The sequence below is a fragment of the Rattus norvegicus genome, chromosome 1, assembly GCF_036323735.1.
Source record: "Rattus norvegicus strain BN/NHsdMcwi chromosome 1, GRCr8, whole genome shotgun sequence".
In the NCBI taxonomy this organism is placed as follows: Eukaryota; Metazoa; Chordata; class Mammalia; order Rodentia; family Muridae; genus Rattus; species Rattus norvegicus.
The window spans coordinates 85,816,633-85,843,023 of NC_086019.1; the positions used below are offsets into that span (position 1 = coordinate 85,816,633).

The 26,391-nt window shown below is 48.4% G+C and overlaps 1 protein-coding gene across 3 annotated transcripts in view; it reads right to left on the reverse strand.

Annotated features, from left to right (window-relative positions):
• Bicra (BRD4 interacting chromatin remodeling complex associated protein) overlaps positions 1-26,391 on the reverse strand; it is a 77,564-nt gene that overhangs the window by 26,540 nt on the left and 24,633 nt on the right. For all 3 annotated transcript variants that reach the window (XM_006228344.5, XM_006228345.5, XM_006228343.5), the window contains exon 2: positions 292-392. The gene's annotated coding sequence lies outside the window, so the exon portion shown is untranslated. The remainder of the gene's footprint in view (positions 1-291; positions 393-26,391) is intronic.

Consider the following 26,391-nt stretch of genomic DNA (forward strand, 5'->3'; position numbering starts at 1 on the left):
TCTAGGCAGGGCCTCCAGCACTGAGCCACGCCCCCAGCCCCTCACTGGGGGATTCTAGGCAGGGGCTCTACCACTGAGCTACTCTCACATTGTCTCATTATAGAATATAAAGGAAAAGGCGAAGCTTGAGGGTCATCCTTCCTACAGCTGTACGTGGGGATGTAGGCTGGAGAGGAGGGACTGAAGAACACTGCTAAACCAGGTTCTGCAAGTCAGATGCCAGCGGGCCCCACAAGTACCCAGAGGAACAGCTGCACCTTCAAGAGTAAACTGGGGGTCTTCCCTGGTTACCTGTGCTATGAACGAATCATGAAGGGAAGGATGGGGTGGCCACTCCAGGTCTATGCAGGGCCCCGGGCTGGGGACTTTGACAATGTCCTTTGTGGGGCCAGCTGTGGAAAGAAAGGAGAGAAGCTGTGAGTGAAGAAGGTCATGAGCTGGCAGAAGACACACATGGAGGAACAGAGGTGAGAGGGAGGGAGGAAGGGAAGAATCTGGAAGAGAGTGATGACAGGAAAGAGAGGGAGGCCTGGAAAGATAAGGGAGCACATTTTTATAATCCTGACACTGGGGAGGCTGAGGCAGGAGGATGGAGAGTTATAGGTAAGCCTGGGCTACATAAGAACATTCTGTTTTAAAACATCTTAAGAAGAAGCAAATGACCACTGCTACTAAACTGAATTACAACTAAGAGCCATCATTAACTAGTTTACCTAACACAAAGACTAACCATGTAGCCCAGGCTGGGCTGAGACCCTCCTAACTCAGCTCCAGTGCCAGGATTACACTGTGTTCCACCAGGACAGCCCGGTTAGTAAGTTTTTAAAGTAGGAACAGAAAGAACGGGGAGGAGGAAAGATGGAAAACCACAAGTTCAAAGTCACACAAAGCAAACTTACAATATTAGAACAAGATCTATGGTGTGCATATGCATACATACACCACAGCACACTACACCAAATCACTTACTGATACTTCAGTTTATATAAAATATCCAATTCCGGTTCTGCACTATTATTCTTTGTTCTAGGAACAGAGCCCAGATAATTATGTTTGAAGTAAGGGATCACTTTACCTCTGAGCCACGCCCCCAGCCCCTCACTGGGGGATTCTAGGCAGGGGCTCAACCACTGAGCTATCACACCATCAGCCTTGTAGAACCTATTGTTTTTCTGGGTGGGTGGGTGGATGGTGATAGGAAATAAGGGAAGAACATGCCCTCACTATGTAGCCCTGGCTGGCCTGCAATTTATAAAGGCCTGCCTCTGCTTCCAAAGGATGGAGATTAAAGGTGTGTACCACAACTTCTGGCCCTATGGCCAGTTATTACTTGAAACAGGTGTGTCGTACTAAACAGCCACAACAGTCCCTGAAACATGGCGTCTGTGTCCTGGGGATAAAGAGTCTGGGTCCCACAGGCCTGTGGTCACAACTGCTCCATCAGTCGCTCAATGCAGGGCCTTGGTTTCTGGCAAAGGCACCTTATCGTGGATGTACTGTTATCCCTCACTGAGGTTACCAATGGAGCTCACCTCATACATTGACTCTCTCTGCCAGACACCCTACAGCCTCTGGGCTGACAGATCCTACTAGTATCCAAGGGACACTTCAAACAAGGAAATCATCAGAAAATAAAGTATCTGGCCACACAGACAGACAGCCACAGTGACCCACAGCTGCGATCCCATCTCCTGGAATGCAGAAGCAGGAGGACAGTGGGTTTGAGGCCAGCCTGGGCTACATAGCAGGACCCTGCCTCAAGAAACAAAATCACGGGGGTTGGGGATTTAGCTCAGTGGTAGAGCCCTTGCCTAGGAAGCGCAAGGCCCTGGGTTCGGTCCCCAGCTCCGAAAAAAAAAAAAAAAAAAAAAAAAAAAAGAAACAAAATCACAGTGCTGAGATGGCGCAGTGGATAAAGCCTGGTGACCCAAGTTCAATCAAAGGGGACCCACATGCTAGAAGGAGAGAACCAACTCCCATAGGTTGTCCTGGGCCCTCAGTTTCTCTTTAGGGCTTCGGAACTGGAGCTAACATGGCAGGAGAGTGAAGATGACAGCTCTGGTTAAGTCGCCTTCGAGTCGCTCCCCACCCGACGATGGAGACACAGCAGCTGTCAAAGGCCCTGGAGCACAGGCCCTCTCCTCCTGAGTTCCAGGTATGCTGCCTACGACCGATGGCAGGGGTCTGCAAGGCTTTCACAAGCTCCCACGGTGGCTTCACTATCACTGTCCCTACACCCTGCTTCTGGTTTGGCCCCAGCACTGCAAACAACTGTCTCCAAATGGGTTCCCAGAGGGCAGTTAAGGGGAAGCACTGAGTTCTCTGTGAAAACAGTTTTTTATGTTGTTGTCTTTACACTTATGTAATTGGTGGAGGTGGAGTGTGTGCACACACTCGCCTACCACAGCATGTGTGGAGGTCAGAGGACAACATGGAGGAATCAGTTCTCTCCATCTACCATGCTGCTCCCATGCATTAAACCCAGTCGCTCAGACGTGGGGACAAGCACCTTTACTTGCTGAGTCATTCTGCCACCCTTGTCTTGTCTTGTCTTGTGTGTGTGTGTATGTTTATATGTATATATCTTTGTGTACAAATGTATATATACTTAATTATATTTTATATATACATACATACACATATGTATAATATGTAATTTTAGAGACAGGGCTTCTCTGTGTAGCTCTGTGAGTCCTGGAACTCACTTTGTAGACCAGGATGGCCTCAAAGTCAGAGATCAGCCTGCCTCTGCCTCCCAGTGCTGGAATTAAAGGCATGGCCACCATGAGCTGGCTCATTTTCCTTTTTCTTTTTGTGAGTCAGGGTCTCATTTTTGTTGCCCTCGCCATCCTGACACTCACTGCACAGACCATGAGGCCCTTGAACTCACAGAACTGCCCCTGCCTCATGCGCCACCACGGGCCTCCAATTCCTGGCAGTCCTCTGCTTCAATCTCCTAAGTGCTGTGAGTACAAAAGTGTGCCATCCCGCTATATTCCCCAGGTTGGCCTCACTTTCCCGAATTCCGGCCACCATCCTGCCTCACAGAGCAACACATGGCACGTTTAACTGTTGAACTTCCATTATTCTTGAATTTTCTTTGTGGTAGTCAGGTCTTTGTTTCACTTGAGACAGGGTCTCACTATGTAGCTCTGGCTATCCTAGAACTGACAGAGATCCACCTGCCTCTCCCTCACAAGTGCTGGGATTGAAGGCATGTGCCACCACACCTAGCTTTGCAGTAGTCATGTGAAGGAAGGAAGGAAGGAAGGAAGGAAGGAAGGAAGGAAGGAAGGAAGGAAGGAAGGAAGAGGTAGGGGACATGGAGGGAGGGAAGAAAGGGAGCTGGGGAAGAGAGCTCAGTTAGGAAAAGTGGGGTTTTGCAAGCATGAGGTCCTGAGTTTGATCACTAGCACCTATTCTACATAAAAGTCTGGGTGTGGTGTCATACATTTGTACCCTCAGCATGAGAGAGGCAGAGATAAAGGCTCTCTGGGGCTTGCTGGCCAGCTGGCTTCATGTGTTAGTGAGAAACTGTCTCAAGGAAGGGTTTTAGTATAGGTTGTTCTCTGGTCTCCAACCACACAGAAACCGAGAGGAAGCAAGAGAGAGACGAGATGGAGGGCAGGGAGATTGTTCCCCAGTGAGGGGTTGGAGGTGGAGGTGTGGCTCAGGGGTACCCAGAATCCCCCAATGAGATGAGGGCGTGGCTCAGTGGTAGAGCCCCTCCCTGCCCAGAATCTCCCAGTGAGGGGCTTGGGGGCGTGGCTCAGTGGTACAGCACCTGACTAGCATGCACAGGGATCCTGGGATGATCTCCAGAGAAAATAAACAGCCAATAGCACACAAAAGGATGCCCAGCATGACTCATCATGGGGGAAATGCACTCAAAACCCCAAGGAAACAAAGCCCCACACCCCTCAGAGCAGCTACCATGAAGAAACTGGGAAGTAGCAAGTGTTGGCAGGGCTGTGGGAAACCGGAGCCCTTGCTCACTGCTGGAGGGAGTGCAACTCTGTTGGCTGCTGTGGTAGGGTTTGGCAGTTCCTCAGAACATTAAAAATAGCACTAGCAGTCAGCACAGTAACTCCACTTCTGGGTGTATGTGCAAAGAAATCAAAAGTCTTAAACAGGGATTGGCACACCAGAGCCCACCATAGCGTTTTCCACAATAGCTCACAAGAAGTTACTTGAGTGGTCATGAATGGACAGATAGAAAAATCAGCTGAGGGCTGGAGAGATGGCTCAGCGGTTAGGAGCACTGACTGCTCTTCCAGAGGTCCTGAGTTCAATTCCCAGCAACCACATGGTGGCTCACAACCATCTGTAATGGGATCCGATGCCCTCTTCTGGTGTGAGATAGCTACAGTGTGCTCGTATAAACAAAATAAATAAAAGAAAAACCAGCTGTAGTGTATGTCTGTATGATGGAACATTCAGGAAGCTCTAACATGAGCACACAGATGAGTTTTCCTCAACCTGTGTGTGGGTCACAACCCCTTTGGCAAACTTCTAGCTCCAAAAATACTTACATTACTATTCATAGCAGTAGCACAATTACAGTTATGAAGTAGCAACGAAAATACTTTTATGGTTCAGAGGTCACCACAGCATGAGGAGCTGTATTAAAGGGGCATGGTAATAGGAAGGTTGAGAACCACTGTCACAGACAGATCCTGAGTTTGGAAAGCCGAAAAGAGGTGCAGGAGCTGGCATGGTGGCTCTTGCCTATAGTCTCAGCCCTTGGATGGCAGGGAGATCAGGAGTTCAAGCTCATCCTCAGATACATAGTGAGGTCAAGGCTCCCCTAGACTGCACAGGGCCTGCTTCAGAAATTAAAAAAAAAAAAAAAAAAAAAAAAAAGCCGGCAAGAGGGCTCAGTGAATAAAGTCACCTACCACGAAACTGGGCAATCCCTCTACAAGTGCATACACAGAGATAAATCAGACTGAGGCTGGAGAGATGGCTCAGGGTCAAGAGCACTGACTGCTCTTCCAAATGACTATGGTTCAACTCCCAGCACCCATGCTGCAGCTGACAACCCTCTGTAACTCCAGGCTGGCCCCACTCCAGCCTTTCATGCATGTGGTGCGCAGACATACACACAGGCAAAACACTTACACACATAAAATGTAAAAATAAGATGAATAAAAATGTAATCATCCTCAACCCCCCCCAAAAAAGGAAGACAAAACCCACAATAGGATCGGCTAGCCCACGTCTGATGGCCTCCCCTCTCACTGCTACAAGTGGGCTTCACCAGGGAAGGGGTGTCACCCGCTTCGTGTCTGAGATCCCTGAATCTGACGACGTGTGGTGGTAGAAAGAGGCTCAAGACAGTGAATAAATGAATCCACAGTGGACATTAAATAAACAAGTCCGTTCTTTTGTTCAAAGAGCAACCATTAAATGCCTCTTGTAAACAGAGAGCAGTAAAGCCGCCTGAGAAGTCAGTGGCTGTGGCAGGGAGGGGCACATGGCCAGCGGTTCTCAGCCAGGGACAGCCCTTCCCAGCTCAGCCCATCTGCTTGAAACCTTGAAAAAGCAGCTGAGCCGTACAATGTACGCAAAGCTATCAACCCCAAATAGCAGCACCCACTGAAAGACCTGCCATGGAATCCAGGCGCGTGAGCTGAGTGACACAGATGGAACCCAGAGCGCTGTGGCTCTGCCTCAGTCTCAGGACAGAGTGGACATGGGACAGTCACTGCCAATCCATGCTGGTGCTGCACCGGGGCAGCTGAACCTCTGACGCTGTAACTGCAGAGACCTGAGGCTCACTCATCCCTATACCTCTCTCTACTGAGGCTGACTGATATATATCTAGGGCCCACTCACTACTGCTGCTCTCTCTGTTAGTGACTGGGTCCTCTCCCAATCAAAGCTGACAGATACACCACTGAGCCCACATTGCCCAAGGGTGTCCTGGGCATCAGGCCTAGTCCGACCCCAGTCCTCACAAAGTGACAGTTACAAAGGAACAAAACTGAGTCATGCTTTCCAGTAAAAGAATAGTGACACATGGGGGTGAGGACACTGGGTCCTAACCACATTGTGGGGGCCAGAACTTGAACTCAGACCCCATGACTCTAAAGCCCTGATTCTTCCCCAGCAGGCCTGCCAACTGCAAGCAGTCTGGGAGGAGAACAGTAACAGGGTGTCCTTCCAGAAAGCCCTGAGGATCCCTCCTCCACCAGGAATGCAACTGAAGTTTTGCATTGTCATGGGGAGTTGCAGGGGAGCCAGCCTTCTAGCGGGATCGGAATTCAAAGGCTCCAGTAAACATAAAAAGTATGGCTACTGGTCATTTCCCGGAATGATGCTAGCGACCCTTATGTCTGCTACAAGGAGTACACGGAACACCACCACAGCTGCTGGAAGTTCACCTGGTGCTTCCCATCACCAGCACCCCAAGCACCTCCACTCCTCCTCACTTCCTCCTCCCTGGCTTTCTCACTCACACAAGCCTGCCTGCTGCTCCATGGCTGGCTCCAACAACAAAGACCTTTGTGAACTGCCATCCACACCTCATACCAGGGTCACACCTCTGTTGGGAAAGCACAGTAGCAGGCTTGGTTTAAAACAAACAAATGGATTGGTGTGGTGCACCTCCTGGCACTCTGGAGGCTGAGGCAGGAGAATTACTGGTTCAAGGAAGCCTTCATAAGTAGTGCCCAACCTCCTCCCCTCCAAAAAAGACAGACAGACAGACAGACCCACCCCTCGGGAGGGAAAACACACACACACACACACAAACACACACAGAGAGAGAGAGAGAGAGAGAGAGAGAGAGAGAGAGAGAGAGAGAACGAATACAGGAATACAGAATGGAAAAACTCAAAAGCACACTGGTCCCATGTGTACTCACTATGTGTATTTGTATTCTAGGTCACATGAGGCATAAGCTGGGGGCATACTATCTCCTTTATGATCACTCTTGGCTTCCCCTGAAGCTACAGCAGCCATGGCACCGTACAGTGCACACTAAAGTGTACATACAGGCTTGGCTTCCGTAAGACCGTGGGAGTCACAGAACAAGTTCTTCTAGTAAACAAGGAGCTCAGTTTCCAGCTTGAATGGAGTTGACTTGACTAGAGTTGTGACAGCTATTCTGTCACCGTGAAGTAAAGAATCTGAGGCTGGAAAACCCACCTGAAGGTATGTGGCAAGGAGAAAGACAGGTTCGGGGCTGGTGAGGTAGCTCTGGATGTGAAGGAGTTTCCCTGTCAACAAAGCCCTGAGAGCTGCCTTCTGGCTGCCACACTTGTACTGTGATATTTGACCTTGAATTCATGATCCTCCTGCCTCAACCTCTCTCAGGTTATGATTACAGGGATGCCTCTCCAAACCCAGCTATCCTTTGCTAATTACAGTCCCCATCTTTACCCTTCAGTTGAGTGTATACAGCTCAGGTTGTGCTTGGACATGATGGCATCTGCCTATAAAAAGAAGCCTCTTTTCTTAATTCATACAAAGAAGAGTCCATCAGAGATTGCCTAGAATCCCTGAATGTATGGCTCAGTGGTAGAGCCCCTGTCTAAGCTCCCCCAGTGAGGGGCTGGGGGCGTGGCTCAGTGGCAGAGCCCCTGCCTAGAATCCCCCAGGGAGGGGCAGGGGGCGTGGCTAAGTGGTAGAGTCCCTGCCTAGAATCCCCCAGTGAGGGGCTGGGGGCGTGGCTCAGTGGCAGAGCCCCTGCCTAGAATCCCCCAGTGAGGGGCAGGGGGCGTGGCTAAGTGGTAGAGTCCCTGCCTAGAATCCCCCAGTGAGGGGCTGGGGGCGTGGCTCAGTGGTAGAGCCCCTGCCTAGAATCCCCCAGTGAGGGGCTGGGGGCGTGGCTCAGTGGCAGAGCCCCTGCCTAGAATCCCCCAGTGAGGGGCTGGGGGCGTGGCTCAGTGGCAGAGCCCCTGCTTAACAAGGACAATTCCCTGGGTTTCATCCCTAGCTTAGCCAGTAAACAAGAAAGCCACAACCTGGAAACTGTCTATCACCTGTCTTAGCACCAAGCTCAGGCATGGGATGGGCACTGCTCTGACAATCAGGGAATGATGCATTTCTGCCACAGGAAGCAACATGGATGGACCTGACATAAACTGGCACCAAGAAAGCCAGACCAGAGTTGACACGGCCATTTGTAACAATCTCTAGAACTGGGGGAAAACCAAAGGTGTGCAAGTCTCAAGGCAGGAGATGGAAGACGACCATCGGGAGCCCTCAGGAATTCTAGAGTGATGCCGATGCTGAGTGAGCCTCTGGGATGCTCACTTACATAACAACGTTCACCAAGCCATTCTTCAAAAGGCTGTGTGTCTTACTGCTTAAACAGTGAACCAAGTATGGCTGGCTTTGAAAAACACCTTGTGGAGTCAAGCGTGGTGCTGTTGTAATCTAAACCAATCTACTTAGGAGGCCGAGGCAGAAGGATCACATAGTCAAAGCCAACTTGATCTATATAACAGGTTTGAAGCCTGAGCTCCATAGCAAGACACCGTCCTAAAAGGAGAAACCTATGTCCACGCAAAAATGTGTACACGTGTCTGCAGCACCTTGTTCATGGGAGTCGGAGATGGAAACAAATCATGAGCCAATCAGCAGATGGATCAGCCCCATGAAGGTCCATATAGAGTCACCATGCAGGACGGCCAGGACACAAGGTGGGACAGGCACCAGGAAACAGGAAGTCAAACAGAGGACAGACCCAAAGGCCAGCAGATCATGGCACTGGGATGAAGTGTTCTGGGTCCAGACACAGAAAGCAGGTTAGTGGCAGCCAGGAACCCTACTGATAGCAGGGTTGGGAGCTCACAGCCATGGGGTGTTTTGAGAGCAATAAAACTCTTAAAGCAACTGTGGTTGAAATTACACTTCTCTGCCAATGCCTGAAGGCAACTTTTATTTATTACTTTATATTGATGAAGAGGATAATGTGTACCACACGTGGAGGTCACAGGACACTGTGTGAGTCAGTTTTCTCTTCCAGTATATGGGTTCCAGGGATTAAGCACAGGTCATCAGGCTTGGTGACAAGTGTCTTCTTCTCACTCCCTGGTGAGCTCTGACCTCCACATGGGGACTCCATGCCTCTACACTTACACACTAAATAAATGCATTTTTGACCATTTTTTAAGGCGTGAAGAAGCCCTGGGGAGATGGTTCAACAGCCAACGTCTGATGAACTTATAGAATGCCCCATTTCACTTCTCAGCACTCACAGCCAGAGCTCACAACTGCCTGTAATTACAGCTCCAAAGGATAGAACATGACCTTTAACTACCCCAACACCCATGGTCATGTGCACCCTCCCACCACAGACACATATGTATACATATAAGTTAACGATTTGTTTAAATCTTTAAAACTGTGGATGAAGAGCTGATTATGGTGGAACATGCCTTTAATCCCAGCACTCGGAAGCAGAGGCAGGCAGATCTCTGTGAGTTCCAGGACCTACAGAATGAGTGAGTCCAGGAAAGCCAGGGCTGCACAGGGACACTCAGTCTCAAACAAACAAACAGTGAAAGAGGCAGAAGAATGTGGACTGTGAATGGCTTTGTATATGTGAAGAGCATTGGGAGGGAAAGGCCGTGCCACTCCACACCCTAATTAACTACACGGGGGCCTGAGGCCTTACCAGAGACAGGGAAAGAAATTGAAGCATTTTCTGACTTTTGGTAAACACTAAAACAGCTGGATCAGCTTGGGTGGGGGTGCTTAACATTATTCAAATTTTGTAGTCACGTGAGCACACTAGGCAAAGCAAAGATGATTATTATCAATGCTTGTACTGAAGGAGCCAAAGCTGCCAATATAGTTAGGCACTGGCTCTACCACTGAGCCACGCCCCCAGCCTCTCACTGGGGAAATTCTAGGCAGGGGCTCTACCACTGAGCCACGCCCCCAGCCCCTCACTGGGGGACTCTAGGCAGGGAGGGGCTCTACCACTGAGCCACGCCCCCAGCCTCTCACTGGGGGATTCTAGACACCAAGGGGCTCTACCACTGAGCCCGCCCCCAGCCTCTCATTGGGGGATTCTAGACACCAAGGGGCTCTACCACTGAGCCCGCCCCCAGCCTCTCACTGGGGGATTCTAGACACCAAGGGGCTCTACCACTGAGCCACTCCCCCAGCCTCTCACTAGGGGATTCTAGGCACCAAGGGGCTCTACCACTGAGCCACGCCCCCAGCCCCTCACTGGGGGAATTCTAGGCAGGGGCTCTACCACTGAGCCACACCCCCAGCCCCTCACTGGGGGATTCTAGGCAGGGGCTCTACCACTGAGCCATGCCCCCAGCCCCTCACTGGGGGATTCTAGGCAGGGGCTCTACCACTGAACCACGCCCCCGGCCCCTCCTTGGGCTCATGACCTGGGCTCTAAGTTCTTGCACTGTTCCTCATACCCAAACCTCCAATGTCAAGCAATCTCATGTGAGCATGTAATTAATATATGAATTGATGCTCCACAGAAGGCAGCCAGCATGCAGGGAAGCAAGGTACTGTTTTCATGTCCTAGAAAAGCACCAGTACCTGTGGCAAAGAAAACATTGCTGCCTTACCTCATGGCATGTATTAGTCTGGTTCTTGTTACCATAATGAAATACCTGAGGCAAGTCACTTTAGAGAAAAAAATGGTAGATTGATTTAGCTCAGAGCAGTGTTGAAGCTGTAAGGCTAAAGAACATGGTTCTGGAGAGGGTTGTGCACACTAGGCAAACAAACACTCTAACAATTGAGCTACTTCCTCCCAGCACCCCCACCCCCACCAAAGTCAGAGTTTCATGTAACTCCAGCTGATCTTGAACTCTGAGCTTCCAGCCTTTTCCAAAGTGCTGAGATTACAGGCACGTGCCACCAAGCCAAGTTTCTGTTTCCTTATGCAACTACAGCACAAGCTGCAGGAGAGGCTCATGTCCCAGCCCTGATCTCGGCTAATCACCTCTAAACAGCTGGGTTTAGCCTCCATCCTCCTAATTCTATTATCTTAAGACTCGGCAGTGAAACTCCCAGATGGGTTCCTACGGGTCAGACCTCGGCTTGGCCCAGTCCTGGTTTTTGAGTGTTTCATTCTGGCGACTTCTGGGTCATACTGTCAACTTTAATTAGCGCCACAAAAAGGAGTCAGAGGGGGAAGGATCAGTCTAAAGAGAAGACATGAGGGAGGGGGAGGCCATGTGGGCAGAAAGAAAAAAGTTGCACAAGGTCTCTTATAAGCGGAATCTCGATTTAAGCATTTCTTTGTGAAATGAAGCAGAGTTTGGGGATGAGGAGGGGTAAAGGAAGGCGTAAGGACGCTTAGTCAACGCCGCTGTGGGACTCACTGTTTTGTACAGTTAATTTAAGAAGTCATTATGAAGCTAGATGGATCAGCAGTTAGAGCACTGGCTGCTCTTCCAGAAAACCTGTGTTTGATTCCCAACACCCATACGGTGGCTCAACTACCAGGAACTCCCCTTCTAGGGTATCTGATGTCCTATTCTGACCTCCACGGCCACCAGGCATCCGCACAGTGCTTACACATATGTGTGGGTAAAACACTTACACGTAAAATGAAAATTAAGTAAATCTTTTTAACAAAACCATTTAAAAAAAATAACACAAGGTCCGTAACAGTGTTCACAAAGAAATTAAAGAACGGGGTTGGGGATTTAGCTCAGTGGTAGAGCGCTTGCCTAGGAAGTGCAAGGCCCTGGGTTCGGTCCCCAGCTCCGGAAAAAAAGAACCAAAAAAAAAAAAAAAAAAAAAGAAAGAAAAAGAAAGAAATCGAAGAACAACGGCTAGTAGGATTACAGTGGGTTAATTAATTAATTAATTAGTGAATTGCAGCACTTGCCACAGAAGCCTGACCCCTGGACTGCAGGGTGGAAGGTACAGTGGACTACATAAAGTGACACACATACCCATGCACGTAAACACACAACAGCTGTGATGCTGGGAATTGAACTTGGGGACTTATGCATGCTAGGCAGTCACTCTAGACCCCAGACCACATAGTTTTGGTATGATGTAATGAACAGGCAGTTAGCCCATGTATCTGCCTCTCCAAACCTATGTCACCACATCTAGTCAGGACAAAACATTAGATATTCTTACTGGGTCCATTCTACTCAGGTGCTATGGGGTGCTCCTTAAAGTCACCAGTCATCAAATATGGACATGATAAGAAAGAAAGATGGTAGACAGGTAACTAAATGTAAGGAGTGTCCTAAATAACTCAATCCATGAATAAGAAAAAAACACATGCGAGGCAGATATGGTGGCTGAGGTCTGAGCCTTGAATGGCTAAGCAGGAGGATGGTGAAGAGTTCAAGGTCAGCCTGGGATATACAGGGAGAACCTTTCTCTGAAGACCAAAGGCTGTGGCTATTACTCAGTGGTAGAGCCCCTGCCTAGAAAACCCCAGTGAGAGGCTGGGGGCGTGACTCAGTGGCATAGGGCTTGCCCAGCACATTCAGGGACCTGAGTCTCATCTCAAGTACAGAAAAAAGCAAAAGCAACAGACCCCTCAGTCTACAGAACCAAACGAGAAAGAACTCTGTTGCCATCAGGCTCTGACTGTCTGCTTCCCTGGACAGTTGTTCTCTGAGGGCTCAGGTGCCCCCTACACCACAACTCTGGGATGGAAGCCACAGTCCTACCGTAGCACAACCCTGTTGTGTCCCATCCTCTGCCACCTCGTCCTCCTACACAACACACAGGAAGAAGCCAGGTTGGCTCACGTCTGTCAGCCAGCACCCTTCCTTGATTCCTAACCTCAGTGTAAACCTCAGGTTCTTACACAGCAGCCAATTCTAAATGGTCTGCCTGGTCCCTTCTCTTCCACCCCCCCCCCCCCCCAGCCATACCGGCTTGTTCAGTTTTCCTCCCATGTGCAGGGCCAGAGTCTATCTCAGGACGTTTGCACGTGACTGCTCCTACTTCCTCCAATGCTTAGCCCTTCCTCCTCTTTCCCAGCTGTCACCAGGTCAGCATCTAGACTGGCAAGCCGTCTTCATGACATATGCTCCTTGCAATGGTTATTCCTGATTGTCAACCTGACTACATCTGGAATAAACTAAAATCCAGAATTGGAGGGCTCACCTGTGATCTTGAGGCTGGAAGACACAAGTTTCTGATTTGGATGGTCACATGGAGATCTTGAGGCATAGTGGCTATAAAAAGTTTAGGCCCAGGCAAGGTAGTGCCTGCCTTTAAATCCCAGGAGACTAAGGCAAGGAAATCTCTGAGTTCAAGGTCAGAACATTCAAGTCCCAGATCCAGGCGTGAGGGCACACACCTTTAATCTGGGCCACACCTTTTGCTGGAGACCTACATAAGGACATTGGAAGAAGGAAGACTCATTCTTCTTCACCTGCTTGTACCTACTGCCAGCACATCTGTTGGAACCTACTTCTACAGAAGACCAGCTGAAACAACTAGACTGAGCAACAACTAGATTCCTAGTCTTCCTGTCCACAGCTCCCCATTATTGGGTGAGTTGGACTATAGACTGTTAATCATCATAATAAATTCCCTCAATATAAAAAGATATCCCATCTGTTCTGTGACTCTATAGAGAACCCTGATCAGTATACCCTTCCCCCTCCTAATATGCTTTTCTCCAAAAAGGGTGGATAACATGTCATAAATATGATTTCTCTGAGCTCCTGCCTGTCTCCCTTGGGAGGAACTCTGGGCCAGTATTCTTCTGGGCACTTTGTGTGAACAGTAACTGGATGATGGAGGGCTATGCTGTGATGGTTTGCACGTGTTTGGCCCTGGGAGGGGCACTATGAGAAGGTGTGGCCTGGTTGGAGGAAGTGTGTCACTGTGGCGTGGGCTTGGAGACCACCCTCCTAGCTGCCTGAAGATGCTCAGTCTGCTCCTGACTTCCTTCGGGTGAAGATGTAGAACTCAGCTCCTCCTGCACAATGCCTGCCTGGATGCTGCCATGCTCCCGTCTTGATGATGATGATGGACTGAACCTCTGACCCTGGAAGCCAGCTCCAATTAAATGTTGTCCTTTATAAAACTTAACATTGGTCATGGTGACTGTTCACAGCAATAAAACCCTAACTAAGACATATGCCCAGTGCGGTCACAGCTGGTGCTGAACATAAGGGGCACCTGATCCAAAATGACCAGAACCAGGGCATGGGACATTCACAGAAGGTTGTCAGTATTGCACCCTGCTACTCAGACAGGAGGCCCAGGGTACCCACAGGATGGGTCACGTCCAGGGTGGCCACTAGGGTTTTCATAGACACACAGTCTGTCTGGGAAGACAGAAGTGCCAGGTTTCCGTCCAGAGTCACCAAAGGTGAAGGTGGGTCAGCAGAACCAGCCAGGGCCACCAGGGAACAGAAGAACAGTTGAAAGACCCAAGCAACTAGGTCCACACAGAGACAGTGTATATCCACAGGAATCTGTTGGGATGGCAGCTCCTCGAATGTCCTCTCTTGCTGGCCCTCGAGAATAGCTCAGGATGACATACAGATTCCACCAGGGCTTTCCCACCAGCCAACACCAGACTGGGGAAATCCCAGTGTTTAGTAGGTGGAGGGAGGGTCAGAAGTTCAGGGTCATCATCCACGACAGAGCAAGCTTCAGGCCAGCCCAGAATACCTGTGACTCTTAACCTCAACAAAACAAAGTGAGTTGGAAAGTGTGGAGACATACCCACTATGGGTCAATACCAGGGAGCAGGGACTCCACGCCTACCACTCACCCAATGAGATCTCATGTGTCATCACGCACAGGGCAGGGCCCCAGGGATCTGGAAGGGGGTATCTTGCCCACAGGCAACAGGGAACACAGTGGGACTGCCATGCTCATTCACAAAGAAGGTTCAAGAATGTACAGTGAGAACCAAGCATGGACCAGGCGGGCAGATACTCCTGATGTTAATTTCACTTTCTGGAATAAGGGGGAGATGTGGACCCTAAAATACATTCCAGAACATTCCCAACAGCATACAACCCATATGCCCTCCAACAGGAGAAGGCATGAGTAACCGAGAGGTCAGCAAGTTGAGCTCCCATTCACGGCCAGTGGGAATATAAGCTGGTCAGCCGTGGGAAGTCATCTGGAGGTTGGCTGTTAAGGGAATGGTGAGCTGGCCGCTGTCCATTCTTACATGAACAGCAGAGATGAAAGCACATGCTCATGGAAGAACCCAGACATACTCATAGAACTCAAAGGAGAATCAACTCAAACCTCTACCAACCATGAGTGGGTAACCAGCCACTCACCCACAGAAAGGAGGTCTGATAAATGTTACGACACGGAGACGACCGACAGACCAGAATGATTACTGAGCCTGTCATCCGGCTACTCAGGAGGCTGGGGAGTGGGGGGGATCTTAAAATCAAGGCCTGCCTGCGACACAGTGAATTCGAGTCAGCCTGACTAACATAGTAAGATGTCAAAAATAAAAAGACTTTTTAAAAGTGAGGAGCTTTGGACACAGCTCAATAGCAGGGTACTCACCTACTATGATTCCCCAGAGGGCTGGGGGCGTGGCTCAGTGGCAGAGCCCCTGCCTACCATACAGAAGGCCCTGGTTTTACTCCCCAGTTAAATGGGAAACCCCTAAACATTGTGAGGGTGTGCTACCATTCAAGATGTGGCATAGGTTACTATAGGCAGCAAGGGCGTGCACACTTTTCAGGGGTCAGTGTGGATACAGAATGGAGAGGTGGGCAGCTAAGGGACATGAGTGTCTTCCTGGGGAAATGAAAATTATTCTAAAATTTCTTTCTCAGGGTGAAAAGGGCTCCGCTAATGTGGGGACTGTATGCTTGAATGGGTGGGTTGTAGATATGCAAATGCATCTCAATTAAACTCTGTCACAGGGAGCAATCATGCAGAACTACTGTGTCACTGCGAGAGTGCATAGCTCTGACTGAATTTACTTTTGCTAAACTTTCTCTATTACATTTCTTGACTTATTTTGTGTTGTGGAGAATTGGGTGCAGTGATCAGAGGACAACTTGCAGGACCAGGTTCTCTCTTTCCACTCTATGGATCTCTAAGAGCAGGAATCAGGCCGTGAGTCTTGGTGGCAGGCCCGCCAAGCCAACTCGCCAGCTCTGAAGTTATTTTTCACCATTAAAAAAAAGAAGAAAAGGAGGAAGGAAGGAGGAAAGCAAGGAAGCAGACAGGCACAGAGAGATGGCTTCGCAGTTAAGGGCATATTCCGATGGACAGAATTTCAGTTTCAGCACCCACTCCAGCTCCACTGGCATCCAGTGCCTCTGGCCTCTGTAGGCGACCACACTCATGGCTCCCACACTCATGGCGCACGTGCACGCACACACACTTTTAAAATGCTATTAAACAACATGGAAAATAACCAATGCATCTGGCCACACCAAACTATGATTTATGCTATTTTTAAAGACTAAAAACGGAGGTGATGACACTTGGAAGGCTGAGACAGGAGGGTTGCAATGAGTTTGGTAGGAGCCTGGATTACAGAATGAATACAGATCAGTCTGGGCCATATAAAACCACATATATTTAATATTTTAAATAATAATAAATTTGAGAAAAAACCCCACAAGAACAAAAATGGAGGTGAACTTCTCTAAGCCTGCCCTGGGTTACAGCAGGCTCTCCCAGGTTAGTTTTTCCTCATCCCCCTTTGCAGAACAAGCACCCTTTTCTTCCTTGAAACCATTTCTTCAGTCAGCCAAAAGTCAAAAATATGCTAAGTCTACATTTCTCCAGATCTTCTGCCTCTGCCTCTGCATGGGTTCCCCAGCCTCTCTGCCTAATTCTCACAGGAATGTAAATAGAAGCTGAGTCCCCTCTGAGTGGCTTAGAGTTATCTCAGGGCTCCAGTCAACATCACAGGAAATGTAATGTCCTCCCGTAGCCCATAAGGCTCCATGAGAACACCAATTTGGACACTCACCATGGCACCCTGCAGCCTCCTTGCTGACATGCAAATAGGCCAGCCTTTAACTGCCACAGGACCTTTGCACTGGCTGTTTTCCCCCAAGACCACACAACTTACCCCTTTACCATCTTCAGGTTTGGGATCACATGCCACCTCTTCTCTGAGATCATCTCTGACCTCACTCTCTACCTTTCATTCTTCTTATGTTGAATGCTCACCGTCTAATCTACTAAATACCTGACTGACCTTTTTTGTTAATTGTCTGTATCCAGACGCCTGGGAAATACTTTCTGAACCCGGGGTTAACTGTATAGCTCTTCAGACTGCACACAGCAGAACTCTAGAGTGGGGCTTTCCCACCTCAGGGCACTGCAGGTGCATAAAGTGATGACCACGATTTGTTTTTTCTGTTTGTGTGGCTTTGTCTTTTGAGACAGGGTCTCTCTCTATAGCCCCAGCTAGCCTGGAACTCGAAGAGATCCACTTGCCTTTGCTTCCTGAGTGCTGGGATGAAAGGCACATTCCTCTATGCCTAGACTAATTCTTTAAACTTTTAATTCCAGCCAGCGCTCGGGTGGCAGAGGCAGGTAGATCTGAGTTTGAAGCTAGCCTGGTCTACAGAGTGAGTTCTAGGACAACCAAGGCTATGCAGGGAAACCCTGCCTCAAAAAACCAAACCAAACCAAACCAACCAACCAAAGAAACAAACAAAGTTAGTCAGACAGACAGACAGACCTACAGGGCTAGCCTTGAGTTTGCTTTATGTAGGAGAAGATGACCGAGCTCCAGCACGAGTACACTGTTTTATGTGGTGTTGAGGTCAAACCCAGGGATTCCAGAACACTAGGCAAGTTCTCCACCAAATGGGCCACAGTCGAACCTATAAACAGACTGCTAGTTCCCCAGAACTGAAAGGGAAGCTGGGAGAACACCTCAGACTGAAGACCCCCGAAGGAGACAAAGTCCATGAGAAGCAATGTGTGGTGTGTGCCACAGCCTGCAGCCCTCATGACCCAGGACAGCTGGCGCACATAGCAGGCATGGAGATGCAGTCAAGAGGAGGGAGATTCCAAAGTTACCCTGGCCCACATGAGACCCTGTCTCAAAAACATCCTAAAGCTGGGTGGTGCTGGTGCATGCTTTTAATCCCAACACCCGGGAGGCCAGCGTGGTCTACAGAGCTAGTGCCAGGACAGCCAGGGCTACACAGAGAAACCCCATCTTGAACTGCATCCCTACCCACAAAAAAACCACACCCAAAATCAAGAAGGGATTGGTTTTCTGTCAATGAGCCACAGTTTACAGCTAACCTGGTAATCGCCTGTTGGAGATATTTTTTTCTACTTTTCTAGAAATACACAATCATTTTAACACGCACATGTCAGCTAGCTCAGCTGTGGGACCGAGTTTACTCTGCCCTACACCTGCTTTCTGTGCAAACTGGAGCGAATGGCCTTCCCTTCTCTGCGTTCAGTTTCTATGTCCGTCATACAAATACCTTCTGAGGAAGGTTCTGGACACTTCAATAGTCTCCAGGGACTGGGGATATGGTTTAGTGGATAAGATACTTGCCATGTATGCCTGAGAATCTGAGGTCTAGCTCAGTACCAATCTGATGGAAGGGGAGTTGCGTAACCAACTCCCACAAGTCCTCTGACCTTCATACTCATGCATGCACACAGGCACGCACACAGGCACGCACACACACACACACACACACACACACACACACGTCGCCAGGCATGGTAGCGTATACCTTTAACGCAAGCCCTGAGGAGGAAGAGGCAAGCAGATCTCTGTGAGTTCAAAGCCAGCCTGGTTTATAGAGTGAGTTCTAGGTCAGACAGGGAAACATAGAGAGACCCTGCCTCAAAAAAACAAAAACAAAGCAAAACATATAAATGTAAATAAACAAAAAATCTTAAATAAATATAGCTGAGAGCAGTTGAGTAAGACACCGGAGGTTGCCCTCTGACCTTTACACACAGGAGGGCAGTGCCAGAATGCCAATCCTAATGCCAGCCTGGCCGCTTTCTGACTACTCCTCAAGGCAGCTCCTGTCACACTCCCTGCCTCAGGGCCTTTGGTATTACCAGTCTCTGTGCACAACTCCCTTCCTGTTTAAATATACAGGGCATGCTTCCTCATTTCCTTGAACATCTTTGCTCAAACACGATCTTCCCAGTTTCCACTTCCATAATAGAAACACACCCACAAAAGTTAAACAACATTATTCCTGAAAACCCAACACAGAAAAGAGCCCGACTCTCCTCCACTAAGAACCAGGGAATCACACAACCCATCCCATGGGACTATTCAGCCGGAAAATGATCTGTGGCTAGCACACCTGGACCTCAACCATATGACACTGTATCAAAGACTGCCAGTTACATTGTGTTATTTATCTGAAGTACACAGAGAAAGGCAGTGCTGACACACACAGGGCTGCCAGGGAAGGGGCGGGAGACAGAGGAAGTAAGCATTGGGCGGGTCTAGAGTTTCCCTTTCGGGTGATGAGAGGGTTCCTGCACCGGTGAGCAGGATGATTGTGCAAGAATATGGAGAGGGAAGTCGCATAACTGCGTGCTTTACACATGTTTTATGGTAGGCAAATTAGGGCTAAATAAAGCTTTCCACAGCGGGGGTTGGTTTTCAGAGACAGGGTCTCACTAGGTGGCACAGGCTAGCCTTGAACTTGTGGTATTCTTCCTGCCTCTGCCCACAGAGCACTGGTGGGATTGTAGGCATGAAATAAAATTATTTAAAAAATTTAAAGCCAGGAGTGGTAACTGAGCTGGTTTTTTTGGGCAAACCTGGGCTAAGAATGAGAACCTACTTCCAAAAAAAAAAAAAACATAACAAAAAAACCCCCCCAAAACAACAACAACAACAAAAAAACAAATTCCATCTTAAGTGAGGGATCTGGGGCAGTAGCTAACTTAGGAGAATGCATGGCTGGCATGCACAAAAGCCCAGGATCCACCCCCTGTATAGTGTAAATCAGGCCAATAATCCCAGAACTCAAGGGGGATGAATGAGTTTGAGGTTATTTTCTCGTTTAGAAGTTCAAGACCAGCCTGGGCTAAATGAGACACAATTGCAAAACCAAATAAAAGTTTACAGACCAAAGAATGATAATACACAACCACAGTTATTAGGAGACCCTACGTGTGTGCGTGGGGGGGGGGTCCATGTAGGCCCTGGATTAGGCACAAACCACACCCAAACACCAGTTTTAGCAGAGATTCAGAGATTCTTTATTAAGTTAAAGTGCCTGCTTTCTGACTTAGGCAGAACAAAAACAGCAGCCAATGACCTTGCAGGTACAATGTTTAAGAAGAGAAGGGGAGGTCTGTGCTAGAATAGGTTAGGATAGGGTGGTGTGTTTTGATTGAACCAGTGTGGCCTTTTGATTGCTGGACTTCAGTACTTCTTTGGTAGCTGGACCTTGGTAGCCCCAGGAGGAGGAAGTGGCCAAATAAGGAAATAGACCTCGATGGCTAGCTTTAAGAATGTCATCTAATGGTTTTAAACAAGGCAGAGGGAATGGGGGAGAAGGGCCAGGCCTGCGAGAGACATGTTCACCATGGTCAAGCTGGTCAGAGTCCCTTCAGTGGTCACCTCAACTCTTCATGTCAACCTAAGACTCTAGGCTTTAAACTCCCTCAGATCACATCCTCAACCACAGAGCACTGCCTGCCCCATCACTGGTGGCACAAGGGACCATGACCTCCAGGCCTGGCTGCACTTCTGGGGTTGCCTTTCCTCTGAAACAGCTAGCCAACTGAAGCGACAGGAGCCAAACCACTGGCTTGCCAGCCCTAACCTCACCCCAAAGCCTAAAATAGGCCCAACCAGAAGCCATAGGAGGCAGTGGGGGAGGAGCTGGCTTTGCAGAAGTCAGTAAACATCAAAAAAGAAAGCTTAAACTTGAATGAAAAATAAAGTCTTGGGCTGGAGAGGTGGCTTGGAAACAAAAGAGCTTGGGAACAAGCTTGGTGACCGAAGTTGAAGTTCTAACCCTTCACTTAAAGACACATTTCTGTAACCCCAGGACGCCTACTTCAAGATGAAAGGCTGAAAGTCAACTGGCCAGAAGCTCCCAGCAAGCAAGCCTGGAGTACACATCACCACAGCAGAAACCAGGCTTCAGTGAGGTGGGAAGAAAAACGAATTCCTGTTAGTGTCCTCTGACTGCACACTTGCTCCAGAGCACAAACACACAAAATAAAATAAAAGTGCAATGAATTTTTAAATTAAATTTTAAAAGATTAAAGTTCAATTCCTCTGGACTCTAGAGTCCAGCCTAGTGAGTCCAATCTAGTCTGGACAATTTAATAAGATATATTAAAATAAAAAATATTTTTTCAAAATTATGGTAATGGTGATTATGACACAGTTTAGTGATAAAGCTCTTACCCAGAATCCCCCAGTGAGGGGCTGGGGGCGTGGCTCAGTGGTAGAGCCCCTGCCTAGAATCCCCCAGTGAGGGGCTGGGGGCGTGGCTCAGTGGTAGAGCCCCTGCCTAGAATCCCCCAGTGAGGGGTTGGGGGCGTGGCTCAGTGGTAGTTCATTTGTGTAGTTTGCAGGTTCTCCTGTTCAACCAAAGAGTGGGGAGGGGAAGAGATGGAGACACAAGACAGAGAAAACTCCCAAGCAACTGTTGCACAGCTGGAAGGGCTCTGGAGGTTGTGGTGACTTCCACCTCCTATCCCTGCCTCTCCCTCCAAGACCCAATGGGCCATCCAATTTCTGACTCTAAGAAATGTCTTCCAGGGCTGGAGAGATGACTCTGGTTAAGAGCACTGGTTGCTCTTCCAGAGGTCCTGAGTTCAATTCCCAGCAACCATCTGTAATGGGATCTGATGCCCTCTTCTGGTGTGTCTGAAGACAGTGACAGTGTACTCACATAAAATAAAACTTAAAAAAAAAAAGTATGTCTTCCAGACCAGTCATGGTGGTACATATCTTTAATCTCAGTACTTGGGAGGCAAAGGACCTCTGCCAGTTTGAGGTCAGCCTGGTCTATATAACAAGCTCCAGGACAGGCAGGACTTCATAGAGAGTCCCTGTCTGAGAAACCAACCAGCCAACCAACCAGAGAGTGAGAGAGAGCGAGACAGAGACAGAGAGAGGTTTTTCTCTGTGGGTACTGTGTAATAGTTTCCTCTGAGAGTAAAACATTCCATCCCAGAGTAAGCTCCTTAAGCAGGAAAGCCAACAACTCAAAGTAGTTTCAGGAAGTCTCTGAAACTGACTAGAACCTCTAGGCTCCACCCTGCCTCAGTAAGCAATAAAAACTCAGAGAAACCCTCAGAAAGGAGGAAGCTGAACTGCCAAGAAGACACTCATAGGAAGAAAAACTGAAAAGAAGAATCTGAGACCAGACCAGCTTGGAAGAGGCTAGACCAACTAAGGTATCGGGAAAGGTCACTCTCCAGACTCTGAGCTGCCCGCAGGCTGTGCAGTGAGCTCCGGGTTCCCAGCTTTGTGAGCTGTCACCTATGCTGGGGTGAACCTTGGTGATGCAGATGCTCCTCACCCATCTGTAACCCCCAAAAACTCACTGGCTCACCAAACTGGACTTTGGTGGTATCTATACTTTGGTTTGTCATGTGATCTCTATCTGGGATGTGTTATGTCTCCCCAGAAAAAAATGTTGTCACATAACAGTGGGCATTAAAACAAGCAAGCAAACAAACAAACAAACTGGAGAAATGGCTCAATAGTTAAGAGCACACGTTGCTATTTCAGAGGATCAGAGTTTGATTCCCACACCCACATCTGGCAGTTCACAACACTTGTAACTGCTACTCCATGGTAATCCTCCAGCCTCCCAGGGACCTGCACTCAGACACATGAATAAAAACAAAACAAAAGAAGCTGGCTGTGGTGACACACACTTTTATTCTAGCACTCTGGAGCCTGAGGCAGGCAAATCTCTGAGAGTTTGAGGCCTGCCAGGGTTACAGAGGGAGTTCTAGGACAGCCAGAGCTTCATGTTAACACCCTGTCTCAAAAATAAACAAATAAGTACTAAGGCAGGGGGCAGTTGCTTTCTTCAATTCACAAATATTTAGTGGATACTCACTATGTCCCAAACTTTGGGAGACCCCATCAGAGCTTAAATTGCTGGTAAAGGAAAACTTAGCAGAATTATAAACTAGCAAGCAACTTATCTCAATTCATCAACCAAGTGAAGGGCTACAAACTGGTTAGGATAAGAGAGTGGGGGGCATCCAACTGTAAACTGCTTTTTTACATTTTTAATTGTTTATTTATTTTGTGTAGACAAGTACACTGTAGCTGTCTTCAGACACACCAGAAGAGGGCATCAGATCTCATTACAGATGATTGTGAGTCACCATGTGGTTGCTGGGATTTGAACTCAGGACCTCTGGAAGAGCAGTCAGTGTTCTTAATCACTGAGCCATCTCTCCAGCCCTTAACTGTTGTTATTATTTTTCTCTTCCTTCCTCCCTTTTCTTAAGAAAAATCTCAATATGGAGCCCCATCTGGCTAGAACTCTGTAAAACCAGGCTGGCTTTCAGGTCTAGCCTGTTATCATTAATTACTGTATGTGTGCAGGATGTATGTGTGTGTTTGGGGGGGGGGGGGTTCCACACATGCAACAGTACACATATGGAGGTCCACAGAGTTGTTCTCAGATCACCAGGCTGAGTACTGAGTAGTGAGTGCCTTTACCTACTGAATGTTCTCCTCCACCCCCGGTGTGTGTGTGTGTGTGTGTGTGTGTGTGTGTGTGTGTGTGTGTGTGTGTGTAACAAGACAGTTTTAAACAAGTTGTTCGTGGGGGGCAGACATCTCTCAGCAGTGGTGACCTTGAAGCAGAGACCAGGGAAATATGTCGAAGAAAGTATCCCAGGCTGAGGGAATAGCCAGTGCTAAGAACCTGGGGCAGAAATGGTCTGCAGGGTTCTAGAAACAACTAGCTACTGTGAAGGAGGTTAGAGGGCACTGGAAACGAAGTCATTCCAGCAGGGTGGGGGTGGAGAGTGGGCAAACCCTATCCCGGAACAGTGGGTTGAGTTCTTTCTATGTTCTGACCTTCAGGGTTATCCCAGTGACCCCTGCAGGCTTCTAAGACTGGAGTCCAGACCATGGGGCACTGAGAGGGCATTATCAACAGGCCATGAGTGGCTTCCATTGTTGGATTTTGTCCTCATATTCTGTCTCCACTCTCTGTTCGTCAAACTGCAGGCTCTAACTGCTGAAATGGAGCTGGTGGGCTTCAACCATCAGCTAAACAAATGAAGAAAATGGAAAAGAGTGTGTGCATATGTGTGTGTGTGTGTGTGTGTGTGTGTGTGTGTGTGTGTGTGTGTGTGTGTGTACATACAAGCACCGGTTACCATATACAATACACCATTTCATCATTATTGTTTTGAGACAGGGCCTTATGCAACCCAAACTGGTCTAAAATTCAGTGTGTAGCGGGGCAGTGGTGCTGCACGCCTTTAAGCCCAGCACTCAGGAGGCAGAGGCAGGTGGATCAGTTTGAGGCCAGCCTGGTCTACAGAGTGAGTTCCAGAACAGCCAGGGCCACACAGAAAAAAATATCAAACAAAACAAAACAAAACAAAAAAACCCCAAAACCACCACCACTATCACCACACACCATCACCAGAACCCCCAAACATGATCCCTCAATAGGTAGCCAAACATGACCTTGAATTCCTGATCCCCCTTGTCTCTACCTCCCAAATGCCAGAGTTACAGACATGTGCACCATTGTGCATTGCTGGGAGTCAAACCAGGACCCCATGCATGCTAGCAAGCACTCTACCTACTCAGCCACATCCCGGTCCTCTACTCCATGCCAGGCTAGTGTGTCCAGACCCATTTATCAGCCACTATGGCCACAAATAGGACCCCAGGCTGGACACCTGAACCACTTTTTGGAAAGCACAGAATCTCACTGTATATCCCAACTGAGGATCCACCTGCCTTAGCCTTCTCAGTGCCTAAGACATGGCATCCAGCTTTGAACTGACCTTTTAAGGCCACCCCTGAACTGGGTATCTTTCCAGCTTACAGAAGGAGGAAATGGGGCCCACAAGAGCCCCCCACCCTCTCCTGCTGCTGCTCACCCCAGGTAATAGTTATAGCAGCTCACCAAGAAACTGTCAATTCGCAGTGCACAGCTGTCGAATAAATGAACCCTTCTTTCCCTCGCTTCTCACAGAAGAGGTCCCGAGGACCAGACTGGGTTAAGCTGGGGACTCCAAGTCACACAGGATGTGCACGATGGAAGTGGTTTCAGTCACACACTCACCCCGCCCACTTAGACAGCTGAATCTGGAGCCAGCCGGCTTTGAAGCCTTTGGGCCTTTTTGTAAGGTTCTCAACTCTCCCCTGTACATTCAACACACTTTCTTTCATCTAAGTTCCCTGTTCAATCAACATTCATGGGTTGGCACATGTGGGCAAAGGTGCTTGCCACAAATTCTGATGACTCAAGTTCGATCTCTGACACTTACACTTGGCACACCTGCCTACACAAAATAATTAAATAAATGACTAAAGACATCTTTATAGTCAATACTCATATGTTGGTCAATTATTCTGAGGCATGGGGCTACATGCCTAGGTCCAGTCTAGAAGTTAAGGGGACGGCCTAAAATACGACAAAGATATCTGTTCATTTATAGTTTACTTTCAAGACAGGGTCTCACCAGGTAGCCCTGGCTGTCCTAGAACTCACTATGTACACCAGGCTGTCCTCAAACTCTGCCTCCCAACTACTGGAATGAAAGGTGTCCACCACCAGGCCTAGCTTATTTGTGATTTTTTTTTCTTGAGACAGGGTCCTCTGTGTAGACCAAGCTGGTCTCGAACTCCCAAAGATCTGCCCTGTGTGACTCTGCCTCCCGAGTGCTGAGATTAAAAGTGTGCACCAGCTCTGCCCAGAGCCTAGCTGGGATTTTTAGTACATCAATTTTATTAATTTGTGTATGTATGTGGGTGGGTGCCCATGCCACAGAATGGAGCAAATTAAAGGTCAGAGGTCAGCTTTCCAGAGTTGGTTCTCTTTTTGCTTATGTGGGTTCTGGGGATCAAACTCAGGTGGTCAGGCTTGGTGGCAAGCATTCTTTTTTTTTTTTTTAAAGATCTATTCATTTTATTTATATAAATACACTGTTGCTGTCTTCAGCCACACCAGAAGAGGGCTTCAGATCTCATTACAGATGGTTGTGAGCTACCATGTGGTTGGTGGGAATTGAACTCAGGATCTCTAGAATAGCAGTCAATACTCCTAACTGCTAAGCCATCTCTCCAGTGCAAGTGGCAAGCATTCTTATCCACTGAGCCATCTAACAGTCTCCATGTTTGATTTGTTTTTCTGTTGGAGAATTCACTATATAGATCAGGCTGGCCTTGAACTCACAGAGATCTGCCTGCCTTTGCCTCCAGGATGCTTGGATTAAAGGTGTGTACCACCATACCTGGCTGTTTGTTTTTTTAAAGATTTACTTTGTGCATTTGTGTGTTTGCAT